The sequence below is a fragment of the Gossypium arboreum genome, chromosome 1, assembly GCF_025698485.1.
Source record: "Gossypium arboreum isolate Shixiya-1 chromosome 1, ASM2569848v2, whole genome shotgun sequence".
NCBI classification, from domain to species: domain Eukaryota; kingdom Viridiplantae; phylum Streptophyta; class Magnoliopsida; order Malvales; family Malvaceae; genus Gossypium; species Gossypium arboreum.
Genome location: NC_069070.1, coordinates 67,264,410 through 67,277,137, shown reverse-complemented (window position 1 = coordinate 67,277,137; position 12,728 = coordinate 67,264,410).

Below are 12,728 nucleotides of genomic sequence, written 5' to 3'. Positions count from 1 at the left end.
TATTATTTGATAGTCAAAATCGACTCGGTTGTTTTTATCAGAGTGAGCTGGTCAGTTGAAATGTGATTTGAGTTACATGTAGTTAAAGTATCCTTAGTTATGGTAATAAATTTTGTTCACTCACGAGTATATCGATGGACAGTCTAAATAAAGGATTGATATTCTAGAGAGTATGATACCGAGATATACCTATTAGATTTGTTCTAATCTAATGATGTTATTATGAGTTAAAGTTGTTCTGAATGATATGGTTATCACATTTATGAAAATTTAGATGGTCTATGCATGTTAGCTAAGTTGAAAATAGTTGAAGATATTTTAACCGAAGTTCTAGTTCTGAGTTCAGTTTGAATTGAGTAATGAATTTATGATTTTTCAGTGATGCACTATTGAACGGATTGGAATGTGCTTTATTACTAGAATGTAAAGTGATGGTTTATGTTTTCATACGGTTAATGTCACATTAAAAAGAATTGTTCGACCAGTGATTTAGAGACGGTCACTTTTATGTCCGTATTGAGAATTTGATGATATCATTTAGTCGACGAAAGGTGCCACATGTTCCCTGATTTCAAGAATTAAAGTATCAAATGTCATAGAAAGATCTGAAGTTAAGATAGTGTTCAAGACTTGCACTATTGAAAGATCGCGAGTAGTTATTAATTAATCTCTAGGAAAGCAGATATAGTTACAGATATTGAATGGAAAAATCTTTGTTGATTTTGCGAGTGGGTTACATGATTTATCTTAATTGATGACGATCTGATTTTAGCTAGATTAAAAGCTAAAGCGATGTTTTCATTGCAAGATTGAGAATCTCAGAAATGTGCTAATGAATGGTAAGTTAAACGAGTTCAGTATGAGTCGATTTTTGATTCTAAATTTCAAGTTTGACCTGATGATTGATGTTATTGTTCTGAGATAGAAATTGCGTGTAGATGAATTAAGAGGTTATGCATGAAATTTTTGTACGAGGCTCAATAGTAGCTCGTTGGTTCAATTTGGGAGTAATAGAAATGTGTAGTTATTTGAAATAGATGTTTTGGTGATTAGGTATGTAACCTGATATTTTTGAGTTTATGCTCAGATGTCTATTTGGTAATGGATAAAAGTCAAATATCAAGAGCATCCAGGTCTATTGCAGTTAGTGATAACCTTGATGTGATATGAGATAGAATTACTATAGATTTTTTATCTGAATTATCTTTATCTCCAAAAAGGAAGATGTTATCAGATTGTGATTGATCAATCGTGTACAGATTTCTTGTTTAACAAACCAGCCGAGTAAGATGTTTCTGGGATTTTTCGATTATGTGAAGAATCAGTCTCCATTATTACAGATAGAGATCCGAGGGCTGTATCCCAATTATAGAAAGAGCTACAGGAAACTCTGAGTACGCAGTTTCATCTTGGCACGGTAATACACCTGTAAATCAGTGATAAGTCTGAGAGAGTAATTCAAAACTTTGACGATATGCTCCGAAACTGTGTGTTAAAGTTCAAAGGTGATTAGAAAGAGATATACGAGGTTGATATGATTTGTAATTCTAGAAAAATTAGTAAAAGTGATTCATGATAGTTGAAAGCAATTTCTTCTGGAAAGATTTTCGAGGACGAAAATCCCTAAAAGGGGGAGAGTTATAACAACTCGATTTTGGGCGAAGTCAAAATAGTGGTTTCGAGACCACAAATTCGACTAGAAAAAAATTTAGTTGTATTATATTTTTATGGTCTACGGTTTCATAGAATGATTTTATGAAAATTTCGACGTTTGGGCACTCAATTTAGTCAAAAGGACTAAATTATAAAAAGTGTAAAAGTTGAGTTCTACATGTTAGAGGTGTCCAATTGTTATGAAATTTTAAATTGGAGGTCCTTAAATGGTAATTAGACCATTGGTTAATTTGTTGGACACAAATGGACATAAAATAAGTGAAATAGAATACTTTTAAGTTAGAGGAATTTAGGTCATTTAGTAATTAAAATGAATTAAAAACAAAATTAAAAGCCAATTTTTGTCCATCTTCAACCCCATGGCCAAATTTCACAAGGGGATACCATGGCTAGGGTTTTTCAAGCTTCCAAGCTCAATTGTAAGTCCGTTCTAGCCCCATTTTTAATGATTTTTACATTTTTGATATCCAAGTAACTCGATTTAGCTATTTTTACCATTATTTTGAGCTAGGGTTTGTGTTTAAAATTTACTCATGGATGGCATAGATGATTTTTTTATGTTTTATGAAAGAATATGAAAGTTTGGAGTGCGATAAACAACTTTTACTAAGTGATTTTTGATGAATTTCATAAAATGACCTATTTGTAAAAGTTGTAAAATATGTGTAGGAAATGTGATTTAGTGAAAAATGTGGGCTGCTATAAAAGGGAATATGAATCGACTAGGCTTGGGTGTTGAGAAAAATGGATACTTTTCATTTTACGAGCCTAGAGGCAAATTTGTAAATATGTGAAACTTTAGGGGAAAAATGTAATTTTTCCATAATATGATTTTTGGACTGATTTGAATAGTATAATAATTTAATAAGTCAAATGTGATATTATAGATCAAGAAAAATGAAGTTCAGACTTAGAACGGGGGAAAAACAAGTATTGGACGATTTGGACCTTTTCGCCATTTTAGGTTGATGTAAGTTCGTATATTAAAAAATGTTATTGATTTGTGTAAATTATGCAATATTATTATACATTTGATTAAATTGTGAAAATTAAAGTAAACGTTCGAATTGAGTAAAAACGCTGGATCGATCACGATCGTTGCGTAGTGAAATATGAATTTACGATAAAATACCATGGTTAGACCATGACAATGTGCTAAGTGAAATAGGTGATTCGCATGTAAGACCATATCTAAGATATGACATTGCGCTAAGTGAAATAAGTCCATGTCAATGTGCTAAGTGAAATAAGTCCATGGCATCTAAGTGAAATAAGTCCATGGCATTGTGCAAAGTGAGAAATTTCCCGATTGAACCTTAGGAATAAAATAACTTTGGACACAAGTGTGGTACTATGTGAAGGCCAGTTTGTGAATATAATAGCTTTGGACACAAGTGTGGTACTATATGAAGGCTACTTTGGGAATATAATAGCTTTGGACACAAGTGTGGTACTATGTGAAGGCCATTCTGTGAAAAAAGTAGCTTTAGACACAAGTGTGGTACTATGTAAAGGCCACCTTGTGAATAAAATAGCTTTGGCTACAAGGGTGGTACTATGTGAAGGCCACTATGTATCTATTATTATTCTGATGTGTTCAACGGGATATGATTAAATGTAAACGAATATGACTATGTGATGATTAAATGTGAAAGAATTATGAACCAATAATATTATTTGATGTTGAATTGAAATAATGTGTTTTCATTGAGGTTTAAGTGTATCAACTGACATGGCCAAGATAAAAAAATTGAAAGTATAATTGATTTAAGCGATACAGATACGTACGAAATCTATGTGAATGTTGAATGAAAGTTAATATAAAGAAAACGTGAGAGAGTAAAATTAGCAATAAAACAGCTTTGGATAGCAGTAGTTGTGTGACTTTGAAAAATCATAAAAAAATGGTGGAAATTGAATTAGAGGTTGAATAAGATATGAAATTAAATGTTATTGAGTCTATTTTCACATTAAAGAAACGATGTAAGCAAAAGAATTTCATATTATGAGATATTTGAATTTTTGTGAGACAATGTCAGAATGATTTCAAAATCCCCTTTTTTGACTTTTGAAAATCATTAAAAATTGTATAAAAATAATTATTGGTTAGGATTTATATCTTTAAAATTCAATGTTGAGTTTATTTTCAATAGAAAGAAACAGGAACATCATCCATATCCCATACGATGTGATAATTATTTTTTAGTGAAGAAGGGTTGAAACTGTCAAACAGCAGAACAATGGAGATTTTAAAGAATAAACTGTACTTATTGGCTAGACCAAAAACTCTGAAAATTTTATGGTAAGAAGATATGTGAGTCTAGTTTTAGGGAAATTAGCATATCTTAATTTGGAGTTCCATAGCTAAAGATATAAATAATTTAGTCACTGTGACTCGAGTTGATAGCTTGAGATGAACAAGAGTAAATAGTAAAACTAGGTGCAATTATAATTGTATTATCTTGAAAACATTTTGTGAGAATTGGTAAAAGCATATTAATAAATTTCTTATTATTTACATACCAACTTACTAAGCTATATAGCTTACTCCGTTTATTTTTGTGTTTATAATGTCCCTAGGTTAGATCGGGTTGGAAGTCGCTGGAGAACCTATCACACTATCAAACTAAAAAATTGGGTATTGATAATTCTTATACTTAACGTCATGGCATTTATAGGGGACTTGGTTATTTTTGTATGTGTCATAATTGTTTTGGCCTAAAATGTTAGCTTATGCTATTTGAAAGTTCATTATTGTGTAAGGCCATTTGATGTTGGTATATTGGCTATATTATAAGTCCATGATGATGCATTTCAAGGATGTGTATGCTTACATACGTGGATGAATGAGTGGTGATATCTATGTGTGACGTAAATTTGTTAGCAACGAAAAGTCAAATTAGTGCACGAGCTAGGGACATGGTCATGCGAGCCACACGGTCGTGTCCTAATATTACACAGAAGTGTGCCCCTATTTTTTATGAAATTTTTTCAAAGTTTTCTAAAGTTCTCGGTTTGGTCCCGAACCGTTTCCAAAGCATGATTTGGGCTTTGTAAGCCCATATTAGGGACTTTAAAATGAAATGTGAAAAGTTTTAAATTTGAATGCAAATTAATGACCCATTTTTATACGATTGCATGTGTTTATGTCCAGTAATGCCTCATACCCTATTCCGATGTTGAACACGAGTAAGAGGTGTTACAAAGGGTGTTACATTTTATTGGTATCAGAGCTACGGTTTAGTCGATTCTAAGACTAACATAGCATGTGAGAGTCTAGCTATACATGCTATATATATGAACTGCGATAGTGTGATGATTCCTGACAGCTTAAATTGTGTTTTCGTATAGCAATGGATCCCGAACGAGCCTTAGCTAATGATGTGGAAAGTAATACGCCTGATCCTGCTCAAGGGGCAGCATCGGCTGATTCTAGGCCTATTTCGAGTAGCCACGAGGGAGAGGTTAAGCAAGCCCTCTTTTAGATGTTAAGTGAGTGGTTTACGGAGTTCGTTTGAACGAATTCGGCTGCTCAACAAACTCCACCCCCACTTGTTCCTCAACAAACCCCTGTAGTTCCTCAAGGTATTGATCTTCTGTGATTAAATAAACCACCTTTTAATAAGATTCGAAAACATGGGGCTGAAGAGTGTTGGGCTACCGTATTGATGATGATGCTGAGAAAGTTAAGTTCTGGCTTGAGAACATGATTCGAGTATTTAATGAATTGTCCTATTCTTCTTATGAATGTATCAAGTGTGTGGTATCTTTACTTAGAGATAATGCGTACCATTGGTGGAAAACGTTGATATCTGTGGTTCCAAGAGATCAGGTTACAAGGGAGTTCTTTCAATCTGAATTCCGAAAAAAGTATATAAGTCAGCGATTTCTTGATTAGAAACATAAAGAGTTTCTAGAATTGAATCAAGGTGGGATGACTATAACCGAGTACGAAAGAGAATTTGTACAAATGAGCAAATATGCTCGAGAATATGTTTCTATCGAAAAGATTATGTGTAAGCGGTTCGTTGATGGGTTGAATAAAGATATAAAACTTCTAATCGGGATTCTGGAAATCAAAGAATTTGTTGTTTTAGTTGAAAGGGCTTGTAAAGCCGAGGATCTCAGCAAAGAAAAGAGAAAAGCAGACTCAGAAGCTAAAGACTCGATAAAAAGATCAATGATTTAAACCGTATCAATCTTCATCAAAGAAATCCAGAGATTTGTATATTCGTCCAAATGCTTCAAATGAATATTCGAACAAAGATCGAATAAAACTACACTCTGGTTCTAAAGCAAGCTACATCAGTAGCTAGTGTTGGCAGTGTAAGAGACAATAAACCCGAATGTCAACACTGTGGACGACGACATTTCAGAGAATGTTGGAATAAAAGTAATAAAGCTTGCTTCAAATGTGGCTCACCAAATCATTTCTTTCATAACTGTCCTGAGTTGCTGAGCAACATACAGTAAAAAACATATGGCCGAGTAACATTGTAACTAAGGGTAGACCACCTAAGAACACAAGAAATATGATTGGTAACCAGAGAGTAGCTAAAGACTCTGCTGTGAGGTCCAAGGCGAGAGCACCTGCTAGAGCCTACGCTATTCGCGCTCGTGAAGAAGCGTCATCTTCGAATGTCATTACCGATACTTTCACTTTCTATGATACTAATGTGATTGCTTTGATAGATCCAGGATCTACTCACTTGTATATATGTATGAATTTGGTAACCAGTGAGACTTGGCCTATAGAGTCTACTGAATTTATGATTAAAGTATCAAACCCCTTAGGTAAGTGTGTGTTGGTTGATAAAGTGTGCAAGAACTGTCTATTGATGATTCGAGATTTCTATTTTCTAGTTGATTTGATGTTGTTACCATTTGATGAATTTGATATAATTCTGGGTATAGATTGGCTAACGCTACATGATGCTATAGTAAACTATAAACGAAAGACGATTGATTTGAGATGTCAGAATAAGGAGATCATCCGGATTGAGTCAGATGATTTTATGGTTTACCAACATTGATTTCATTGATATTGGCTCAGAAATATGTGAGAAAGGGTTATGAAGCTTATTTTGCTTATGTGCTAGATACGAAAGTGACTGAAAAAAAGATAGAATCAGTGCCATTTGTGTGTGAGTATCCGAATGTATTTCCCGAAGAGTTATCGAGTTTACCACCGATCTGAGAGGTTGAGTTTGGAATTGATTTAATGCCGAGAACTACGCCAATATCGATAGCTCCGTACGGAATGGATCTGACAGAGTTAAAAGAATTGAAAGCTTAGTTGCAAGAGTTAACATATAGAGGTTTTGCTAGACCGAGTTTCTTGCCTTGGGGTGCTCCTGTATTGTTTGTGAAAAAGAAAGATAGCACGATGAGAATGTGTACAGACTACCATCAGCTTAACAAAGTGACGATCAAGAATAAGGATCCTCTGCCCAGAATAGAAGATTTGTTTAATCAGTTAAAAAGGGCTACAATGTTTTAAGATCGGGCTATTACCAGTTGCGAGTTAAAGATTCTGATGTGCCAAAGACTACATTTAGAATGAGGTATGGTCATTATGAATTCTTAGTTATGCCTTTTGGACTAACAAATGCACCTGCTGTCTTTATGGACTTAATGAACCGGATTTTTAGACCCTACTTAGATTGATTTGTAGTTGTGTTCATTGATGACATCTTAATTTACTCACGTGATGAAACTGAGCATGCCGTGTAACAGCTTAATTTTGGGCCTAGTCAGAACAGTGGTTTTGAAACAACTATTCTGGGGCTGGAGAAAGTATTTTTAATGATATTTTATGTGTTATAGCATGATCGTATGAGTGCATGAAAATTTTGGTGAAATAATTTTAGCGATTTCATGCTTAATTGCGAAAAAGGACTAAATCGTGTAAAGGGAAAAAGTTTTGTTTTGCTAGCTAAAGGTGTCAAATAGCTATAGAACATTAAATTAGGGTATTTATTGAGTAAATAGACCATAAATATGTTAGTGGCTGATTAAGGAGACAAAAAAAGGTTGAAAAGTCAAAGTTGGTGTGCATTAGGTGCCTTTTTTGGTAATAAAATAAAACAAAAAGAAAAAATTGTTGTCATCTTTTCATCTTCCTTCTTCCCCACCGAAAATACCAGCAAAGAGGGAGTTTTGAAAGCTCAAAAATTTCAGCAACTTATATCCCTTACTAGTAAGTGATTTAGATGCCTATTTTGATAATTTTTATACTTTTAGAACCCTTGTAGCATGAACTAGCTAATGGGGGGACTATTTTGTGAAATGGTTGATAGTCTAGGGATTTGGCATGAAAGGATTTATGTTTTTTGCTGAATTTTTATGGAATAAAATGAGTCTTGGTTATATAACAAACAACTTTTGTGAAAGTGTTTTCATGGAAAACACCTAAAAGGGTCATTTTGTAAAAGTTATAAAATAAGTTGTAATTCTATGAAATAGTGGAAATTTGGGGTTGTCATAAGAGTAATAATTGGTCGGTTAGGCTTGGCTAATAAGGAAATTCAATAAAAATCGATTTCCAGGCCTAAGGGTAAAATGGTCATTTTTTGAAAGTCTAGGGACAAAATGGTCATTTTTCCAAAAATGTGAATTTTGATTGTCTAAATTTATTTAGTGATTAAATGAGTGGATTTCATCATGTTAGGTCAAGAAAATCGAGATTTGGGTTTAAATCAAGAAAGTGTGTGGTTAAAGACAAAAAGAAAATAATTAGCCGAAATTACATTTGAGGTAAGTCCGTGTGATTAAAATGAGCATGATATTTATGCCATTTTTATTATACTTGAAAATCTATCTTTCCATGATTGTGTTAAAGTTTATGTTGATGATTTTGTATATAAGAAAGTGATGTCAAATGTAAAAAACATTTATGTGTTGATTGAATGCTTGGAGATTTGATGGAATATGATATTCCATTGAAACGAGTAAGTTGTATGTAAATAATACAACTATATTGTTATTATATGTATTTAAATTGATATAGCATGAATTGCTTGGTTGTGGAAATGATTATGCATGATAAATATTGAGATAGTAGAATTCCCGTTTGAACCTTAAGAAACAATTCTGATATTCATGCCATGACACTCAGGTTATTTGTGTGCCAGTGTAAGACATGTCTGGGACATGCATTGGCCACATTATAAGAGCCAGTGTAAGACCATGTCTGGGACATGGCATCGGCATTGAGACGAGAGCTAGTGTAAGACCATCTCTGGGACATGGCATCGGCACGGATATGTAAGAGCTAGTGTAAGACCATGTCTGGGACATGGAGTCGGCCTCGATTTTGATAGTCAGTGTAAGACCATGTCTGGGACATAGCGTCGGCCTCGATTTCGATAGTCAATGTAAGACCATGTGTGGGATAGGGCATCAACTTGATGGATGAGCCAGTGTAAGACCATGTCTGGGACATGGCATCGACATTATACCCTATGTTTGAGGCTTAGTTAATATCCGATAGCTTTCTAAATGGTTCAACGATGAGAGTTACGGTTTAAACTAAATGAGAAAGGTTATGACCATATTGTGAGTGGTATAGGTACTTGCATGAAATTGATGAGATGTGAATTCAATTCATGTTATATGATTAGTAAGGAATGAATATGAGCATGTTGAGTAACATAGGTATGTATGCCAAGCTCATGAGAAATGATTTTAGTTTATGATGCACATTTAGTGAAGATGTAAATAGGTAATTCATGCTTATGAGAATGATTTTATGATGACCTTATGATTATAGGTCTATACTTATGATGTATGAATATGTAACCTTACCAATGTGGTGAAAATGAATTAATATGGTGTGATAAACGTAGTATCGTTAAGTTACACTAAAACAGTTTTAGACAGTAGCCATAGTCCGAATTTAAAAATCCACCAAAAATTGTGGAAATTTAGTTAGAGGCTGAATAAAATATGAAATTAAATCCTAATGAGTCTAATTTCACACAGAAGAAATGGTATAAGCAAAAGAGTTTCATATTATGAAATATTTTAATTGTTGTAAGACAAAGTTAGAATGACTTCGAAATCTCCTATTCTGTTTTGAGAAAATAATTGAAAATTGTACAAAAATATTCATGAGTTATAATTTATATTCTTAGAATTATTAATGAGTTTATTTTCAAGAGAAATAGACAGGAACATCATCCGAGTCCCGTATTATGAGATAAATAATTTTTAGTGAAGAGGGGTCAGAACTGTCAGATAGCGAAAAAGGGTAACTTTAAGGAATAAAATGTACTAATTGGCTGAACCAAAAATTATGAAATTTTATGGTAAGAAGATATGTGAGTCTAATTTTAGGGAAAATTATCAAAATTTAATTTGGAGTCCGTAGCTCCAGATATAAATAATTTAGTGAGTGTGACTCGAGAAAATAGCTTGACTGGGCATGAGTAAAAATGCAAATAGGGTTGTATTACCATGAGAAGTAAGTTGATAAATTGCTTATTATTTTCATACGGTCTTACTAAGCTATAAAGCGTACTCCCTTCCTTTCTTTTCCTTTAGTGTTTTCAGGTTAGCTCGGGGTTGGAGATCGTTAGAGGCAGCATCACACTATCAAGTTGCTATCTTTGGAATAATGAAGCATATATTAGAAATTTCAAGTGAATGACATGTATAGGAATCAAGTTGATTGACATGTCTTATTTTACTTTGGCCAAATGTGTTGGCTTATATTGAGTTATATATATATGGCTATGAGATGTAGCTCATATTGATTTTGGGTTGTAAGCCTTGCTATTCATGTCATGTCTAATGTTTATAAGGTGATTATGTTTGTTTTCCATGCATGGTTAGTAATGTGACATGTGTGTTGGATGTATGCTATATGACTAATTGAGGTGGTCATAGCCATGTAGTAATCGCACGTTATAAACACAATGTGATAATGATTGAACTTAAGTGCTTGATGGATAAGTTGGTAACCATAGTATAATGGTAAAAGTGGTCATCAAAATGACAAGTCTTATGAATTTGAAATAAAGAATCCAGACTTGGTATTGTATGAGTAGATGTATTTCTTGTAAGAGAACATGTTAATGTTAAGGATATGTCTTAATAAAGAGTGTTTAATCACTAAAATGATGCCATGATTTGCGATTTTGATGTGCATAAGGTTGTAAGAGATTATGGGTAACATGAAGGCTTGGAAAATAGTCTAAGTGTTGGCCACACGAGCTGAGACACGGCTGTATATCTCAACCGTGTAAGGGACACAGCTGGAGACACGGGCGTGTGGCCCGGTTGTGTGGTTCGATGTGCATGTTGACGTCATAAACAGAGAGTTACACGGCCTGAGGACACGGGTGTGTCCCTATGTCTACATGAGCGTGTGACTGTGTTTCATGGGAAAGCTTTCTAAGTTTTCCTGAAACTTTTCAAAGTTCTCGGTTTAGTCCCAAATCGATTTCGATGAATGTTTTAGGCTTCGTAGACCCAAATAAGGGACGACATGCATGTGTTTGAAAGGTTTTGAATTAAAAGAGATTTTATGGCTCGATTTTTACATCAATGTGTATGTTTAAGTCTGATAATGCCTCGTACCCTGTTTCGGCCTTGGACATGGGTAGGAGGTGTTACGTGCTGAGCATTTGAGAATTGTATTGCAAACTCTGCGTGATAAGCAATTATATGCAAAGTTCAGTAAATGTGAATTCTGGTTGCGCGAGGTTGGTTTTCTAGGGCATATTGTGTCAGCATCGAGTATTCGAGTCAATCCGAGCAAGATTTTTGCAATAATAGATTGGAAGCCTTCGAGAAATGTATCTGTAGTCTGTATTTTCATGGGACTCGCCAGCTATTATAGACAATTTGTGAAAGGCTTTTCGATGATAACTCCGTTAACGAGATTGCTTCAGAAAGGTGTAAAGTTTGAATGGTTCGAGAAATGTCAGAAAAGTTTTAATCAGCTGAAAGCTCTTTTGACTGAAGCTTTAGTGTTAGTACAGCCAGAATCGAGTAAAGAATTTGTGATCTATAGTGAAGCATCGTTGAATGGTCTGGGCTGCGTTTTGATGCAGGAAGGCAAAGTCATAGCTTATGCCTCGAGACAGTTGAAACCGCATGAAAAGAATTACCTGATGCACGGTTTAGAGTTAGCAGCCATTGTGTTTGTGTTAAAGATTTGGCGTCATTATTTTTTCGGTGAGAAATACCATGTTTATTTAGATCACAAGAGTTTGAAATATCTGATAACTCAAAAAGATTTGAATTTGCGACAGCAGAGATGGCTAGAATTGCTAAAAGATTACGAGCTAGTGATTGACTATCATCCAGGAAAGGCAAATGTTGTTGTTGATGTATTAAGCCGGAAATCTATATTTGCTCTACGTGTAATGAATACTCAGTTGGCTCTATCTGATGGCGGCTCAGTTGTAACTGAGTTGAAAGCGAGACTGTTGTTTTTACAGTAGATTTGTGAAGCTCAGAAAGTTGATAATTAAATTTTAACAAAACGAGCTCATGTAATTCGAACCTTAATTCAGAATTTCAAGTTGACATTGATGATTGTTTAAGATTCAAAGGTCGAATATGTGTTTCGAGAAATTCAGAGTTAATTCGGATGATTTTGAATGAAGCACATAGTAGTCGTTATTATGTTCATCCGGGAAGCACGAAAATGTATAATGACTTGAAACAGCTCTATTGGTGGCTTGATATGAAACGTGACATCTCAAAATTTGTTTCAAAATGTTTGATTTGTCAGTAAGTTAAAAGCTGAACATCAAGTACCCTCGGGTTTGTTACAGCCTATCATGATTCCCGAGTGGAAATAAGGTAGAGTGACTATAGATTTTGTTTCGGGTTTGCCCCTATCTCCGAGTAAGAAAGATGCAATCTGGGTCATTGTTGACAGGTTGAAAAAATTAGCTTATTTCATTCCGGTACGAACAGACTATTCGTTTGACAAGCTTGCTAAGTTGTACATTCAGAGATTGTTCGATTACACATGGTACTTATTTCTATTGTTTCAAATAGAGATCTGAGGTTCACATTGCAGTTTTGGAAGAAACTGC